This window comes from Lacerta agilis, chromosome 3, assembly GCF_009819535.1.
Source record: "Lacerta agilis isolate rLacAgi1 chromosome 3, rLacAgi1.pri, whole genome shotgun sequence".
NCBI classification, from domain to species: Eukaryota; Metazoa; Chordata; class Lepidosauria; order Squamata; family Lacertidae; genus Lacerta; species Lacerta agilis.
Window position 1 is genome coordinate 12,794,112 of NC_046314.1, and position 18,183 is coordinate 12,812,294.

General features: G+C 44.3%; 2 long non-coding RNA genes across 2 annotated transcripts in view; one reads left to right on the plus strand and one right to left on the minus strand.

The window, feature by feature from the left end:
- Positions 1-1,598: 1,598 nt before the first annotated feature.
- On the minus strand, positions 1,599-5,384 carry LOC117043322. The gene is made up of 2 exons (XR_004426175.1): positions 5,150-5,384; positions 1,599-1,680 (listed from the first exon to the last, which is right to left on the minus strand). It is a non-coding gene; the product is annotated as an uncharacterized LOC117043322 (long non-coding RNA).
- Positions 3,935-18,183, plus strand: part of LOC117043321 — a 73,859-nt gene continuing 59,610 nt past the window's right edge. Inside the window, exon 1 of the long non-coding RNA XR_004426174.1 lies at positions 3,935-4,070. This is a non-coding gene — a long non-coding RNA (uncharacterized LOC117043321). The remainder of the gene's footprint in view (positions 4,071-18,183) is intronic.

An 18,183-nucleotide genomic window follows, 5' to 3' on the forward strand; every position in this document is an offset into this window, starting at 1 on the left:
GCCCTCTGCCTGGTTCCTGTAACCTCCCTTCTCGCATTGAGGGAACCGCCAGAAGGCCCTCAGCTCTGGACCTCAGTGTATGGGCTGAACGACGGGGGTGTATACGCTCCTTCAGGTATAGTGGGCCGAGGCCGTTTAGCGCTTTCAAGGGCAATTCAACACTTTGAATTGTGCTCGGAAACGTACTGGGAGCTAATGCAGATCCTTTAGCTGGAGGAGACTTTTCAGAGTCCCATGGACTGCAAGAAGATCAAACCTATCTATCCTTAAGGAAATCAGCCCTGAAGGCTCACTGGAAGGACAGATCCTGAAGCTGAGGCTCCAATACTTTGGCCACCTCATGAGAAGAGAAGACTCCCTGGAAAAGACCCCCATGTTGGGAAAGATTGAGGGCACAACGAGAATGGGACGACAGAGGACAAGATGGTTGGACAGTGTTCTTGAAGCTGCCAACATGAGTCTGACTAAAGTGCGGGAGGCAGTGGAAGACAGGAGTGCCTGGCTGCTCTGGTCCATGGGGTCACGAAAAGTCGGACATGACTAAATGACTAAACAACAACAAATATGGTCTCGGCAGCCACTCCCAGTCACCAGTCTAGCTGCCGCATTCTGGATTAGTTGTAGTTTCCAGGTCACCTTCAAAGGTAGCCCCACGTAGAGCGTATTGCAGTAGTCCAAGCAGGAGATAACTAGAGCACGCACCACTCTGGCGAGTCAGTCTGTGGGCAGTTAGGGTCTCAGCCTGCGTACCAGATGGAGCTGATAGAGCACTGTCCTGGACACAGAATTGTTAGCAGGAGGTTAAAGAAGATTATTACAGCCCATTGAAATCATTGCTCTGTGCTGTCTCCCCAAATGGCAGCGTTCAAGATATTTTGAACCGCAGTTTCGATCAGCCCCAGTTGGCATGGCCAGTGGTCAGGGATGATGCAAGCTAGAATCCAACAACATCTGAGAAGCACCCTGGAGGGGAATGCTGGCTCAATGAAAGAACACATGCTTTTTGTCCATTAAGGCCACATTATAAAGTCTCTGACAGAAGACCTGAGAACTCCTGTGTCAGAGAGTTGCTGCAAAGTAGACAGCACAGGGTTTGTGGCACTAGTGGTCTGACTCAGTTTAAGGCAAGCACTTGGGTTCATTTCTACATTCATCATGGATTTTATATGGATACATTTTCTTTCTTTCTTTCTTTCTTTCTTTCTTTCTTTCTTTCTTTCTTTCTTTCTTTCTTTCTGGTGGATATTGATGGAGATGATTGCCATAAAATGTTATAGGCCTTTGATGTTTCTAATAGAGGATGCAAATGCTTAACAGATGAAAATTATGTTGCTAATAAGAAAATAACCATGAAATGCAGAAATACAATTAGAAAAACTTGTAAGGAGAGTTGAAATATCCAAGACACTTAGTGCTGAAGAAGAAGGGGGAGAAAAGAGGCAAAGTATCCTTTGAAGTATGTAAATATTATTTCATTGATCTGCTGTGGGATTTTTTTTTCCAGGCCCATATTTCAACGTATATTGGCAAGGATGAAAGATCCTGTGCACCATGAATTGTTGCAAATATCTGAAAGCTGAGCGGATGTTTTTCCCCCCCCCTAAGGAGAAACATGGAATGCACAAAGCAAATAAGTAATCTTCCTCTCAACTTCTTAGGTTCACGGAATGCACTGTAGAGCTACGACAAATGAAAGAAAACAAATAATTAATTTATGGAACTCTCTGCCACAAGGTGAGGCAGCTTAGCTGGTTTGAAGGGTGAGAAGATAAATCCATGGAGGGTGTGTGTTGGTTTAAGTGCATTTGCTTTTTGCTCCATGTCCACCAGGGCCCACTGGGAACAACCAGGCACTTGGTTTGACCATCCAGGAATAATCCTTTCTCCCCACCAGACCTCAGTCTTAATATAATCTGAACATGCTCCACTCTGTTGGGGAACTACCAAGTGCTAATCAAGATCTCCCAGAGTCTACCCCTTGAATGTCACCCACAGCCTTGAGAGACCTGGCAACCTTACGCAGAGGGACGAAAGTACATACCCTCCAACATTTCTCCGATGACGTCCCATTCCATAATGATAATTTTACTATTTATACCCTAAACATCTTACTGGGTTGCCCCAGCCATTCTGGGTAGCTTCCAAGATAAATAAAAACACAATAGAACATTAAACATGAAAAAAAAAACCTTCCTTATACAGGATTGCCTTCAGACGGCTCAGGGGTCAGATAATTCCATACCCTCCAACATTTCTCCAATGAGAATAGGGACTTCTTAAGGAAAAGTGGGACATTCCAGGATCAAATCAGAAACCGGGATGGCTTCTCTAAATCAGGGACATCCCTGGAAAATAGGGACACTTGGACGGTCTGAAAGCATGGAGGTCCTGGCTGAATCTTGGTGTCCTGTGGTGTGGAAGCCCATTAGGATATCCCTTATAGGACAGGGGTGGAGGACCCAGCGGTGGAGCAAGCCATTTGAGTGCCTGGGGTGGCGCGAGCAGGGGCAGACCGCTCTGTGGGGCCTCCAAGGAGTCTGCCTGCATCCTCCCACTCCGCTGCCCTACAGCTGAGGGGGAGGTGGCGGGCAGACCATTTGGCGCAGCGTGGAGCCTGTGGGCACCCCAGCCACCCCGTCACTCCCAGGAGAAATGTGTGGCTCGGGTGCACTGCAGGCTCCGCGGTGAGTGCCGCCCGGCATGTTGTCACACTCCCCCAGTGGTGACACCCGGGGTGGCCCGCCCCCACTGCCCCTCCACCCCCTTCCCCCGCCCCTGGGTGGATCTCCTTCTTCTGTCGAGGGCTGCATGCCCTTCAGAGTAATCTCTTAGGGGCCACATGCCTGTGGCGAGTGACTGTGGCGAGTCCAAAGTGGGTGGCGCTATGGGGCCGCCCCCTCGCCTTTCCAGGGGTGGATTTAGGGCTGTGCAAGCAGTGCACATGCTCTGCACACTGAGCAGAGGGGGCGCCATCTCAAAGTCTTGTAGGTGAGGCGCTAGGCTTTGGGGCGGAGGCTTGAGTGCAGGATGTTCAGGGCCTCCTTCCCTGGCTTTGGGAAGACAGCAAAAGGGCAGATCACCATATTTTGTCCTCACACAGGGCACCATAGGACCCAAGTCAGCCACTGGTCTTCCTAGGTCACACTGACACTGTACATTTAAAGCACATGGCATACCCCAATGTATCCTGGAAACTGTGGATTGTTAAATGTGCTGGGAATTGTGAAGGGCAAACTATGGTTCCCAGGATTCCTTATTATTATTAGAATTTTTTTATACTTTTCAAGTTTATACATTTCACTAATTTTATACATTTCATTAATTTTACAATCATTTTGACCTTTCAAAACTTGACTTCCTTCCCTCTCTTTCTGCGGTTTCTTATATTTTTTTTATATATATATTTGGCATATCTAAATTTACTTAATTTGCTCATTTGTTCATCTTCTTTAAATATATACTCTTATAAAATGGCAGGTTATTACAATAATCCTGCCAATGTTCTTATCTGCTTACAATTTATCTGTAAATATTCAATAAACCATTTCCACTCTTTTATAAAAAGGTTGTGACCTTGGTTTCTTATTCATCTGGTAAGTTTCAGCATTTCTGCATATTCCATAAGTTTTTGTATCCATTCCTCCTTTGCTGGGACTTCTGCTTCTTTCCATTTTGAGGCAAGTAACGTTCTTGTCGCTGTAGTCACATACATGAATAAATTTCTATACAGTTTGCACAGTTCTGTCCCTATAATTCCCAAGTAATGCCCCTATAACGCTCTGCATTATTATTCATCTTTCACATTGTTATCATCACCAGAATGAGATCCTAATGGCCAATCTCTCTCCTTCAAGTGGACAACATCAGCACGAGGACATAAAGACCAGTCTCTCTCCTTCATTGGTCACTATCAACATGAGGTCACAATGGCCAGTCTCTCTCTCTCCTTCAGGGAGGCAGCATCCTCATGAGGTCACAATGGCCAGGAGAGGGTCAGAAAAAACCAGATCACAGCAGGCTGTGTGTGCAGATGGTAGATGCAAGTGTTGCCTGGCACCCCAAATTCAATGGTGAGCCTTCAAGGTGCAGTAGCCGTCACAGGTTGAGGGCAGAGTAGAGACAAGAGATGGACTAGGCAGCAACTGATGGGCAAAGCAGCAGTAGAACAGCTGAGAGGAGACTCCAGAAGAAGAGAGGAAGGATAGGAGGAAACACCCAGCATTTGGCGAGGAAGAGAGAAGGTAATTTGGATAGGAGTAGCAATGCTCACCAGTACTTGTCCCTGTGACAGTCACCCAGAGTCATAAGGCAACTCATGAACCTCAACCCCAAACAATGAAAATTAACTTTCTGGGACACCTGTAGCAATGGAAGGGGAAGGGATCAGATGGCACCATTGACAAGATGTCTCAAGTCAAATCAGAGACTCCCAATCAGAGACTCTTATAAAATGGCAGGTTATTACAATAATCCTGCCAGTGTTCTTATCTGTTTACAATTCCTTCCATTTTGGGGCAAGTAACATTCTTGCCACTGTAGTCGCATATATGCAGGGCTTTTATTCTGGGGGGTACACAGGGTTACGCATACCCCTAAACATTTTGCGAATAAGTTTGGCCTTATTTAGGGGCAGTATTTCAATATGAGTAGGAAAATTAAAGTACCCCTAAACATTTTCTTAAAGAAAAAAGCACTGCATACATGAATAGGTTTCTATACAAAGCACGAAAGCTCATACCAAAAACAAACTTAGTTGGTCTCTAAGGTGCTACTGAAAGGATTTTTTGATGTTATATTTTGTTTTGACTATGGCAGACCAACACGGCTACCTACCTGTAAGTTTCTATACAGTTTAGGTAGTTCTGCCCTATAATTCCCAAAAGAAAAAAATTCTGGGTTGTTTTTTTTTTATAGAGGTTATTTTAAACATCCTTTTCATTTCATTATATATCATTTCCCAGTAAGTTTTAACCTTACTACAAGACCACCACATATGATCAAAAGAACCTTCTTTCCAACAGTTCCCAGGATTCTTTGGTGGGAAACCAGAAGTGTTAAAATGCTACAAAGTTGCTTTAAATATATGGTTATGGATGTGAGCTATGACTTCCACATCTCTCTGTGAGACCCTTTCTGCTTTCCTACTTACCTAACTAGCAGTCGGCTGGTAGAGAGACTGGTTATTGTTTCCAGAGGTCGGAACTGATTGCTCGAAGAGGATTCCCTTCCCACAACTCTCCTCTCCATTGCAGTTTTGTCTTGTTTTAAACTCCATTTCCCTCCAAACCACCATTCCTCTCTCCCTCCAGGCTTCCCTCACCCACATGAAATCAGGATGAGGGCTGCTAAATTTCTTTGTTTTTTGCTCCGTGTAAATATTTAGCAACCACGCTTTCCTAAAAGAAAGGAAAAATAAAATAAGGTGATGTTCAACATAAAAACACAAGAACAGTAAAAACATCAACAAAGACGGGTCAGTAAAGAAAGAAAGAACGAAAGAAAGAAAGAAAGAAAGAGAGAGAAAGAGAGAGAGAGAGAGAGAGAGAGAGAGAGAGAGAGAGAGAGAGAAAGAAAGAAAGAAAGAAAGAAAGAAAGAAAGAAAGAAAGAAAGAGAAAACATTCACATCCCCAACTGAACAGTGCAGTTTGGAAAAGAGGTCCGAAAGAAAGCAGGGAGCTTGCCTGCCAAACCTCTAGTGGCAAGGTGTTCCGCAGGGCAGGGACTGCCACACTAAAGGCCGCAGGTGGTTCAACTTTTTCTGGAGGAGTCGGAAGCAATGCATCGGTGTAAACAGAACATATAGAGGATGTCAGTAACAAATGGTGCGGCACGGCTGTGCCATTTACCTGACCTCACTCTGGTAGAATTGCTACTGCATACTGCATACATCCACACGAAAGCTCATACCAAGAACAAACTTAGTTGGTCTCTAAGGTGCTACTGGAAGGAAATTTTTATTTTGTTTTGTTTTGACTATGGCAGACCAACACGGCTACCTACCTGTAACTGGAAATATAATGATGTATGTATCCCAGTATGCAGCAGCTACTCAACTGGAAAGAGGTCAGATAGGAAAATAGGAGTGTCCTGGATTTACAGAAGAAGTCCCAGTTTCTGATTTGATCCCGGAATGTCCCACTTTTCCTTAGGTAAAGGTACCCCTGACCATTAGGTCCAGTCGTGGACGACTCTGGGGTTGCACTCTCATCTTGCTCTATAGGCTGAGGGAGCCGGCGTTTGTCCGCAGGCAGCTTCTGGGTCATGTGGCCAGCATGACTAAGCCACTTCTGGTGAACCAGAGCAGCACAAGGAAACACCGTTTACCTTCCCGCCGGAGCGGTACCTATTTATCTACTTGCACTTTGACGTGCTTTCGAACTGTTAGGTTGGCAGGAGCTAGGACCAAATAACGGGAACTCACCCCATTGTGGGGATTCGAACCACCAACCTTCTAATCAGCAAGCCCTAGGCTCTGTGGTTTAGACCACAGCGCCACCCGCATCCCCCCACTTTTCCTTAGGACGTCCCTATTTTCATCGGAGAAATGTTGGAGGGTATGGAGTTATGTGACCCCAGAGCTAAGGAGATAAGTAACTATACAACCTTTAGAAGACATCTATCTGAAGGCAGCCAGGATAGGGAAGTTGTTTAATGTGTAATGTTTTATTATGTTTTTATATATGATGGAAGTTGCCCATTGTCAGATGCGCAGGGTATTATTATTATTATTATTATTATTATTATTATTATTATTATTATTCCCCCTATTTTCATTGGTGAAATGTTGGCGGGTGGTGTGTGTGTGTGTTTATTTTCATGGCTTTGTTTTTATTGTATTTTCACAGGAAAAAAACATGCAGCAGACACTTTTTTGGGGAGTAAAACAAAAATAAATTGGATTTCAAATCCCTCTAACTTGGGTATTTATTTTGTTTCATTATCAGGCCAATTAGAATGTTGACAGAAGAAAGCAGTTTGTCATCGCTCCCCCTCTCCCCCCGCAGCCGCCCAAGTCTAGAGCAAAGTTTAGAGGCCAAAGAGACTCAGCTATAGCAAGAGGGGAAGTCACAAATGAGGGTTTCATTAGACGCATGCCGTCCTCCGCTCCCACAGGTCTGAACAGGTGTAACATCAATCAGAGCGCATAGCCCTGGCTGCAGAACCTCTGGAGGTCTTCTGGCATCCTCTCTCTCTCTTTCACTGGCTTCTGTGTTCAGGGTCAATAGCCAAGTGTCCAGGAAAAAGGCCACTCCAGGAAACATCTCCTGCCTTTGAACGTCCGCTTTCAAGTTAATGATGACAGCCTCACGATGACAACCTTGAAGAGCCCATATGTTGACGCACAGCTCTGACATTAGCTGTGACATTGGTACCTTGGTTTTCTAACGTCTCTGTTTTCGAACATTGCGGCTTTGGAACGCAGTAAACCCAGAAGTAAATGCTTCTGTTTTCGAACTCACCTTGAAAGTCAAACATGCTATATTGACAGTTACAGGTAGGTAGCCATGTTGGTCTGCCATAGTCAAAACAAAACAAAATAAAAAAATTCCTTCCAGTAGCACCTTAGAGACCAACTAAGTTTGTTCTTGGTATGAGCTTTTGTGCTGAAGAAGTGTGCATGCACATGAAAGCTCATACCAAGAACAAACTTAGTTGGTCTCTAAGGTGCTACTGGAAGGAATTTTTTATTTTATTTTGTTTATGCTATATTGAGTTTTCCGTAAGTAGTTTTCCATACTGAGTTTTCAGTTTTTGAATGTTTCGGCACTCGAATGGTCTTCCGGAATGGATTACGTTTGAAAACCGAGGTACAGTGGTACCTCAAGTTAAGAACTTAATTTGTTCCGGAGGTCCGCACTTAACCTTAAACTGTTCTTAACCTGAGGTACCACTTTGGGTAATGGGGCCTCACGCTGCCGCCGCACTGCCACCACACAATTTCTGTTCTCATCCTGAAGTAAAGTTCTTAACCCGAGGTACTATTTTCTGGGTTAGCAGAGTCTGTAACCTGAATCGTCTGTAACTTGAAGCATCTGTAACCCGAGGTACCACTGTATTAAACACACAACAAAACATCAACCATTGAAAACTTCCCCATACAGAGCTGCCTTCAGGTGCCTTCTAAAAGTCATATAGTTTTTTTTTTTATCTCCTTGACATCTGGTGGGAGGGCATTCCACAAGGTGGGTGCCACTACCGAGAAGGCCCCCTGCCTTGTTCCTTGCAACGTCACTTCTCTCAGTGAGGGAACCGTCAGAAAGTCCTTGGAGCTGGACCTCGGTATCTGGGCTGAACGATGGGGTTAGAGATGCTCCTTCAGGTATACAGAGCCGAGGCTGTTTAGGGATTTGATCCCATATCTGTCAGGGGGAGAATAGCTTTCAGTTGTGGAGGGGGCAGCCTTCTGTTGTGGAGAAGGATAGAAAATATTATAGTGACTCAGATTGAAAGAGAGCTTGATAGCTTTGCCCCAAGCCTGGAGTTCATTGTTGGGTGGGTGTGTCACATCAGTCTGTCTCTCCTTCTTCTTCCATCTCCTTCTCTTATGTATAATAACAGCATGGGTGGTCTCTCTCCTCGCTCAGCCTCCCTGCCTGAAATCTGGCTGTCTTTGTAGCTAGCTAGCTGTAACTCAAGCACCTGCATGCCAGACATCATGGCTGGCTCAATATGTACAGAACCTCGGCAGATCAGACTTCCAGAAAGAGACTGTACTGCAACTGGGTTGCCCATGTGGAAAGCAAAAAAAGGAAAGCAAAAATGAAGAGAGAGAGATGAGCTGTTGCTCTTCATATTTCTCAAGCAGGACAAACATGATAACTTGTCCCCAGTTCCAAGTTTAAAGGTCTTCATCTTGCTTACTGGGCCCTGGGAAGCTCCTGCAAGATCTTAATTGGCCCTGCCTTTCATGGATTCCATTTGCACGATCACAGCTGGCTGGTTGCCAAGCGCAGCAATCTGTGATTGTGCAAGTTAAATGTGCACAAGTTGTGAGTCGACGACACGTATTTTTGAGCTGGAGCACTGCTTTGCTAAATTCAGAAAAGTGCAAATTTGGAAAGAGGGCTGCATGATTCTGTGACGATTATTTTTGGGTTCATGCGCCATTCCAGGAAATGCAGAGTTGGTAGGTTTGCAGCCAACTCAATCAAATTCCCCCCTCATCTCTACTTAAAATATCCTTTCTCTGGCTGATACACAATGTCTGGGATCTGTTGGTTGCCAAAATGGGCTCTGAGAAGTATGGATTCTCATACTCATCAACTCTCCCACTTTTAGTGGGACATCCTGGAATTACAGAGCCCCCCAGGCTTCTTATTGGATCCTGGGACATCCTGTATGGGCTCCCGTGAGAGCGCAGCCCCCAAAGACGCCAGTTTTGGGGGGCTGTGCTCTCATGCAAGTCACGTGACTCATGCAGGGCCCAAAAGACCTGCACCCCAATTTTATCTGCGGGTTGTTGGAGGGTATGGATTCTTAAAATTCTGCTCAGCCAATGTCTGTCATTGGTTTTGATATAGAAGACTGGCCCAGGTATGAATCACATCACAGCAATGAAACTCGCTGAGGTAGCAACAGTCTCAGGCAAGTTGGCATCAATCAGGCTAACTTACCTCACAAGGTTGTTTTTTAAAGCTAAAATGCTGTCCAAAGCAGCTCCCCAGAGGAGGATGTATATTGGGGGGTGGGGATGATAATGGGTAGTAAAGCAAATACAGTGGTACCTCAGTTTTCGAGCGTCTCAGATGCTGAACGTTTCGGTTTTGGGATGCCGAAAACACAGAAGCAAATGCTTCCATTTTTGAACGCGCCTCGGAAGTCGAATGGTTTCTGCTGTGTTTTTTCCCCAATTTTCTCCATTGACTTTGCAGACCGCCCTTTGCGCCTCGGTTGTCAAACGTTTCGGATGTCAAATGGTGTTCCAGAACAGTTCGACAACTGAGGTACCACTGTACTGGTAAACAGTAAGTCGGTTACAGAGCTAATGTAGAACTTGTCACTTTTAAGTGAAGGAAGACCATAAGGACCGAAGAACTATTTTCTTCTCTCTCCCACAGTCCCCTCCTGTCAAACCCCCCTCCCTTTCACCTCTCGGGCTAAGTGAGCAGTCTTGTTTGTGAGATGGGCTTTCCCAAATTCTCACAGCTCTAATCTGGATACCATTTAGTGTGACAGGCTCCTTCCCGGGTTCCCACAGCTGGTTAGTGTTTTGAATTCCTGGCTCATGAACTCATATCAGGCTACATGGGCTAATGCTCAGAGCGCAACCTAGGGCTGATATCTTTGATGACAGAGTAATGGAGGAAGCTCTGGTGCTTTTGCTGTGTTTATAAATCTGCTGCCATTTGTGTGCTGTTCTTCAAATTATGGTGGAGAAATGGCAGATTGTCCATAATACCTCGTGGAAGCAGTTCAAACATCAATGGAGGTGAAAATAAAGCGATTAAATATAGTTGGTGAAAGGCCAATAAAAAATTCTGCCATCATTAGTGCTCTCTCTCTCTCTCTCTCTCTCTCTCAAATTCTGCCATCATTAGTGCTCTCTCTCTCTCTCTCTCTCTCTCTCTCTCTCTCTCTCTCTCTCTCTCTCTCTGTGTGTGTGTGTGTTTAGGAAGGTACACATTCTTTCACTAGTATTGCAGGCTGATTACAAATGTCACATAACAAAGACAGTGGTACCTCAAGTTACAAACGCCTCAGGTTACAAATGCTTCAGGTTACAAACTCCACTGACCTGGAAGAGTTACCTCGAGTTGAGAACTTTGCCCCAGGATGAGAACAGAAATCGTGTGCGACAGCAAGAGGCTCCATTAACGAAAGCATGCCTCTGGTTAAGAACAGTTTCAGGTTAAGAACGGACCTCCGGAACAAATTAAGTTTGTAACTAGAGGTACCACTGTACTACAATAGACTCCAGCTAATTCTTTCCAATAAAATAGTACCAGCCTTCTAAGTTTGTCCTCTCTCTCCCTTAGTGGCTAAATATTTAGGAAGTCTGCAGATCAAGTGTGACATCCACTGTAGGCAAGAAACACACACACACACACACACACACACACCATCAGTTCCTCCATCTGCAATATGGAGGAAAATAATACTGCTATTTCTTACAGGGTTGTTGTAAGGATTACAACTGGATAATGCAGCTAAAATGCTCTGAACTCTTGAAAGGGCTAAAGAAATGTTAAGTCAAAGGATACTCAGTCCATAATGTACATAAAAGAAAAGGTTTGTGTGTGAGAGAGTTCGAGAGATCAACTAACACATGGTTACCACAGAAATTTCCACTGTGGGTGTTTATTTCAGTGTTTTGGTTTGACTGTGCATTTTTTAATTATGTGTGCTGATGTTTTGTATTTGGTTCCATATTTGTAAATCGCTCAGAAGACACTTTGAGTGCCATATTAATCATCACCACCATAATAGTAATAAATAATCAGCATAAAATAGATGATAATCAGAACAATGATCAGAGTAACAGTAATACAGTCGTACCTTGGAAGTCGAATGGAATCCATTCTTGAAGTCCATTCGACTTCCAAAACATTCGAAAACTAAATCACGGCTTCTGATTGGCTGCAAGAAGCTCCTGCAGCCAATCAGAAGCCGTGGAAGCCCTGTCTGACGTTTGGGTTCCAAAGGAACGTTCGCAAACTGGAACAACCACTTCCAGGTTTGCGGCGTTTGGGATCCAAGGTACGACTTTGAATACATTTTCAGTCCCATATCAGACTGAAGATAGAAACTTAAGGAACAAATGTGCTTCAGAACTACCTGCAGAGAGCAGACCATCAGTCATTCATGTTTTGCTCAGCCCTTGCCACTGCTTCATGAGATATCTAATTCACACTTTGTTAACCCCAAACCCAGCCACCCTTCAGAAATTGCACTTCTCCAATTTTTGCCTTGCAACTAACCATCCAAGTAATGTGTACGAAAATGCATATACAAAAAGGCATCACAGTGAGGAAATTGCTGTCCAGAAATGTGTATATTGACAGAAATCCACACTAAAATGCTGAAGAAATTTCATGAGGACTTTTTTTTTTAATGACATGGAAATTTGGAAAACTGAATGTAAATTTTTTTTTGGGGGGGGGATGAGAAACCGAGCATTGACAGATTCACCCACCTCCAGCCGTAAATGAGCCATTCTTTCTTTATGTGACAGTAGCCTCTGGGAGAGCTCTCCCTTTCCTTGTGTGGGTGAAGGAAGCAAACCCACCAGTGTCCAAAAGCACAACCCAAATTGTGTCTACTCATAAGTAAGTCTTACTGAATTCAGTTGGGCTTACTCCCAAGTAAGTGAGGCTGGGACTGAAGCCTTACCATCCAGGCACCTTTTATCATATGTGGTGGAAGTGCAAGATAATAAAAGCATTCTGGGAAATGATATATAATGAATTTAAAAAAAGTTTAAATTAACTTTTATTAAAAAGCAAGCAAACAAAAAACAACAACACCAGAGGCTTTTCTATTAGGAATTGTAGGTGTGGATATTCCAAGGGAGCAGAAAAGACTTTTTATGTATGCGACAACAGCCACACGGATGCTATTAGACCAGAGATGGAAAGAAGATAAAGTCCCTACCAGAGAAGAATGGCAAATTAAACTGTTGGACTATGCCAAAATGGCGAAACTGACTGGAAAGCTCAGGAACCAAGACCAAAACTTTGACAAAGAAAGGGAAAAATTGTAATTTATCTTGGAGGCCACTGTAAGCAGATGAAAACACCAGCAGGATTGCAATAACACTTGTACTATGGAGACAATGGAGTTATATAAAATATAGATTATTGGAAAGGATGCAGGAGAAAATGTTTAACAAAAGGACCCATGGAGGAGAAGGTGGGAAGTCCAGAAATTCGAGGGAATCTTTTAACTGTTGAGATGTGTGATTGTATTGTTATAATTTTTTATTTGTAAAATCAAATAAAAATTATATTTTAAAAACGAAGAAGCCTTACCATCCTTTTACCACCCTTTCCACTTGCATTTATAATATGTGGGTGGGAGCATGTGTGCTCAGGTTGTGCCCCACAATAATTTTATTTGGATAGCCCCAGTGCTTTTTTCTGGGGGGGGACGCAGGGGTACGCATACCCCTAAACATTTCGTGAATCTAAGTTTGGCCTCATTGAGGAGCAGTATCTCAATATGAGTAGGAAAATGAGAGTATCCCTAAACATTTTTTTTTTAAGAAAAAAAGCACTGGATAGCCCCACACCAGGGGTTAGCAACCTTTTTCAGCCGTAGGCTGGTCCATCGTCCCTCAGACCATGTGGTGGGCCGGAATATATTTTGGAGGGGGGGAAATGAACGAATTCCTATGCCCCACAAATAACCCAGAGATGCATTTTAAATAATAGAACACATTCTACTCATGTAAAAACACACTGATTCCTGGACTGTCCGTGGGCCAGATTGAGAAGGCGATTGGGCCGCATCCGGCCCACGGGCCTTAGGTTGCCTACCCCTGCCCACACCATTGTCTTTCTTTTAGCATTTGGACAATGCTGGCCTAAGCAGTCTGAATCCCCTCTTGCTAAAATAGACTGTGCTTCTGTTGAGGAGCTGCTCTGTCAACATTCATCTTCCAGATTGGTTACAACTAACCGGGGCCAGTTCCACTGCTGGTCTCCGTTCAGGAAACATCCAAGTCTTTTAAGAAACATGGGAGAGCAAATGTTTACTGACCGTGTAATTAATATGATGATTTGCTCTGTCTATTGGCCCTTAGCACCGCATTTCCTGTGAAAGTGGTAGAAAGCTTCCCCCTTTTTCTCCCCTCCCCCTTTCTTTTTTGAAAAGCAAGCTGCTATTTTACTTTGACGAACAAGTCATCTTCCAAATGAACAAATGATCTATTAGAAGCTGAACAGAGTATTCCCATGGGAATAGGCATTTTGCTCCTTTTTTACAGCTAATTTCTTTCATACGGCAGGTTCCCAGACACATCAAATGCCTCACATGTTAAGCTGTTAGTCAAGATTTATAGGCTCTGTGAGCGTAAGTCAATGTTAAATCGTTCTGATAACATGAGGGCTGGCAGGCAAACTTCTTCTCAGGGATTTTCATTTTCATTTTTTTTTTTAAGAGAGAGGGAGGGAGGGAGGGAGGCTGAGATCAAGTCGGACTATCTGAAGTGTTTCCTTGACATAAGAAATGCCTTTCTTTTGGCCCATCCTTCCTAAGTCTACTTGCTTCATTGGAGACTTTGGCACTGAGATGTTCTAAGCCTGACAATATATAAACCACTGTGGAAATGTACAATGCCGAAAAATGGCTAATTATGATCACAATATTAAAATGTCCAGTAGCTGGCCTATATACCCTACATAATGTGACAAGGCTGCCCAGAACATTTATTTTGCTACCTGAGGCAAAAGTAAGATGGCGCCACCTCCACTTCCTCCAATCAGTGATGTACAAAAGGCGGTAAGCCTATACCCTCCAATATTTCTCCAGTGAAAATAGGGATGTCTTTTTCAATAATACTACTACATTCGTACCTTGGCTGACAAACACCTTGCGACTCAAATGTTTTGACTCCCAAACGCTGCAAACCCGGAAGTGAGTATTCCGGTTTGCGAACATTCTTTGGAACCCGAATGTCCAACACGGCTTCTGTGGCTTCCGATTGGCTGCAGGAGCTTCCTGGAGCCAATCGGAAGCTGCACCTTGGTTTTGGAACGTTTTGGAAGCCGAATGGACTTCCGGAACGGATTCCGTTTGACTTCTGAGGTACCACTGTACTACTACTACTACTAAGAAGTTTCTGACTGGGTTGACCCAGCCACTCTGGGCAGCTTCCAACACATATAAAAACATTTTAAAAATTAAACCTTTGCAAACTTCTGTATACAGGGCTACCTTCAGATGTCTTTTAAAGGTTGTATAGTTACTTATCTCCTTGGCTTGGGGGTCGAATAACTCCATACCCTGCAACATTTGATGAAAATGGGGATGTCCTAAGGAAATGCAGGACATTGCGGAATCAAATCAGAAACTAGGATGGCTTCTGTAAATATGGGGCTGTCCCTGGAAAATAGGGACACTTGGAGGGTCTGTAAGCCTAGCAGTTGAATGCTACTTCAACACTGGTAATGGCAGCATGCCGGTCTGGGGGCTACAGAATAAGCTGTGTGACATATTCTGTGTGCTCCCTGGCCCTTAGCAACTGCTGCCTGAGATGGCTTCCCACGGCCTAATGACAGGGCCGTAAATCGGGGCCTCCCTTAAAGAGGACATGTATTGTGGTGAGACCTGGCAACCAAATCCCTGTGTTGTGTGTGGTATTGATTGACAGCCACAACACCCAATCATTAGGTCCCTCGGTGCAGGGTTCAATCTCGTCAATGGGACGCAAGCTAAATGGATCAAAGGACCTACAAATACCCATGCATGTGACCCTGAGCTTCCTCTTTTCAGCACGTGCATCGGAACACCCGCCCACCTCTCCCTACTTTTAGGCCCTGGACGCTTGACCTTGCTATGCCACCATGTGTCATTGGGACGGGGCACGGCAGGAATTTCCCCCAATTGGCTGATTGGTTGTTGCCATTTGGGTTTCGCCTGCCGCGTAGCAAATCATCACAACTTGTAAGGTTGCGGATAGGCTCTGGTTCAGGTGATAGGAATGGGAGAACGCTCTCGCCATCCCTATGTGAAGGGTATTCCATTAAAGGAATCCAGGGGTGGTTTGGTCAATCCCTGAGAGGGGGTTGTGCCCGTGCCTGAGTCCAGGGGGACATTTGGACGGTGGATAGAGCAGGTCCCCGGCTTTCCGCTATCCAGGTGTTCACCCTTGGCTGACCTATGCTGGAACCCTGGGTCAGCGCTACCTACCTACGGAGCAGGGAGCTTGTCGAACCAGAGCCTATGCAACCAATCACTTGCTGTAATCAATAAAGTTGTGGCTTAAATTCTGCCAAAAACCAAACCAAAATTTGAGTCATGTCTGAATTTATTTGGGGTGAGGTTAAAAGGTCTGAACACGCAATAGGCTGTATAAGAACAATTGTAAAGGTATTTACTAGAAACTACTTCTCAGAATTAGATACAGCTTCTCATAATGTCAAAATCATCATCGTGACATAACATATTAAAATGTAGCTTATTACGTTTACAAGTTTTTTTCCCAATTGGATTTGCGTAATATAGGCATTCTAGTGGTTTTAATGACAGGGCCAGCCTGGATAAATATATATGGACATAGGACTACTCTAAATAATACATTGTAGGCATTTTAAATTGGATTATATAATCAATTGGAAAAGGTAGTAAGAGGAGGCAAGAGATACTAGGCAAACGATCCAAATACCTCAGCAACTGCAACAGAGGCTGCATATACAGCGTATTTCATTTTTGCTTCTTCTCCGCTTCTTCTATCTGTCTAGGGTTTAGCAACAGCACATTTTCTATATCCCCAGTGCAGCTGTTTGTTTGAAGAATTTATAGCCTGTAACTTTTCAGATCTCAAAGTGGGTACTAACAATAAAAGAACTGCACAGAATAGCAGTGATAAAGAACGAAACAGCAATATAGTGTGCCACCTGGATTCAGGTTGCGGCTTCCCCCTTCCTCACCCAGCCAAATGTTTGTGATTCTATCTGCAAAGGAAATAGAAAACTCAACACCCTGAACGGAGACAACCTAAATTCACGAGCGAAGGCCATTTATCTCATTGAAAGCCGTGGGAGATCTGATGACAGCAGAGAGATTTCTTCAGAGGGACCACCACCACATTATGCCCCTTCCCAAAGTTTGAGGTTATGTAAGAAGTAGGCATTGTTGCGGTTCTAAGCTTGAACTCTAACCATCTGCCATTTTGCAGACGGTCTGGTTGGAGACTGACTTACGGTGCCATGTTTAGAACCAGTCCACGAGCAAACCAGTCATCCAGACAGCTGGCTTTTGGGAGGGATAGACTAGCCTAATAGAGAGCTTGAGCACTGAAGAATAATAATATGAATATTAATAATAGATCCCTGTAGGGCAGGAGTGGCCAACTCCCAAGAGACTGCGATCTACTCACAGAGTTAAAATCTGGCAGTGATCTACCCCCTTTTGGGGGGTTCAGGTCAAAGTTGTTGAGCTTTTTAGGGAGGAGGAAAGCCCCGTAAAGGGCTTTTTTTAGGGGAGCCAAAGTTGTTTAGCTTCTTTGGGGGGAGCCAGTGATCTACCACAGGTGTCCAGTGATCTACCGGTGGATCATGATCTACCTGTTGGACGTGCCTGTTCTAGGACATGATTCTCAAAGGGAGAGGTACACCACACTGGCTTGGCAGGAGGGGACGGCAATTGTGTTGGGAAGATTCAAGGACAATCAAAGGAACATTTAAACAAATCCCTGTAGCATAGTATTAAAATTATTGTTTATATCTGCAGGAGATGGGCAGATATCTTTTCAAAATGAGAGCAAGAGTATCAAGTCAGACTCGGGACAATCATAGTTGTTGTTGTTTTCCCCAGTGTATTCCTTATCAATAAAAAAAAAATTCAGTGTGGTGCGAGCAAATTTGTATTCTGAAAGTGTGACCCGGAGAAGAAAGTTTGAGAACCACTGATCTAGGGCATCACATGGTCTAACACGACCACAATAGCATGCATACGAGCACACAACACAAATCAGGAAGCTGCCTGCATATGACTGTTCGGCCATGTAGTAAACCTGAGCACCCTGTAGCCCATTCCAGGGAGCCTCTTGCACTCAGTGCCGTGGAAACTGTCCCCACACAGATGAACCTGATGGATAAAAAATATATAAAAAATAATAATATTTAATATTCGGCGCCCAACCGAATATTAAAAACATGACACAACATTAAACATTAAAAACTTCCCTAAACAGAGCTGCCTTCAGATGTCTTCTAAAAGTCAGATAGTTGTTTATTTCCATTGACATCTGATGGGAGGGCGTTCCACAGGATGGGCACCAATACCGAGAAGGCCCTCTGCCTGGTTCCCTGTAACCTCACTTCTCGCAGGGAGGGAACTGCTAGAAGGCCCTCGGCACTGGACCTCGGCACTGAATGGTGGGGGTGGAGATGCTCCTTCAGGTATACAGGGCTGAGGCCGTATAGGGCTTTAAATGTCAGCACCAACACTTTGAATTGTGCTCGGAAACGTACTGGGAGCCAATGTAGGTCTTTCAGGACCAGTGTTATGTGGTCTCGGCA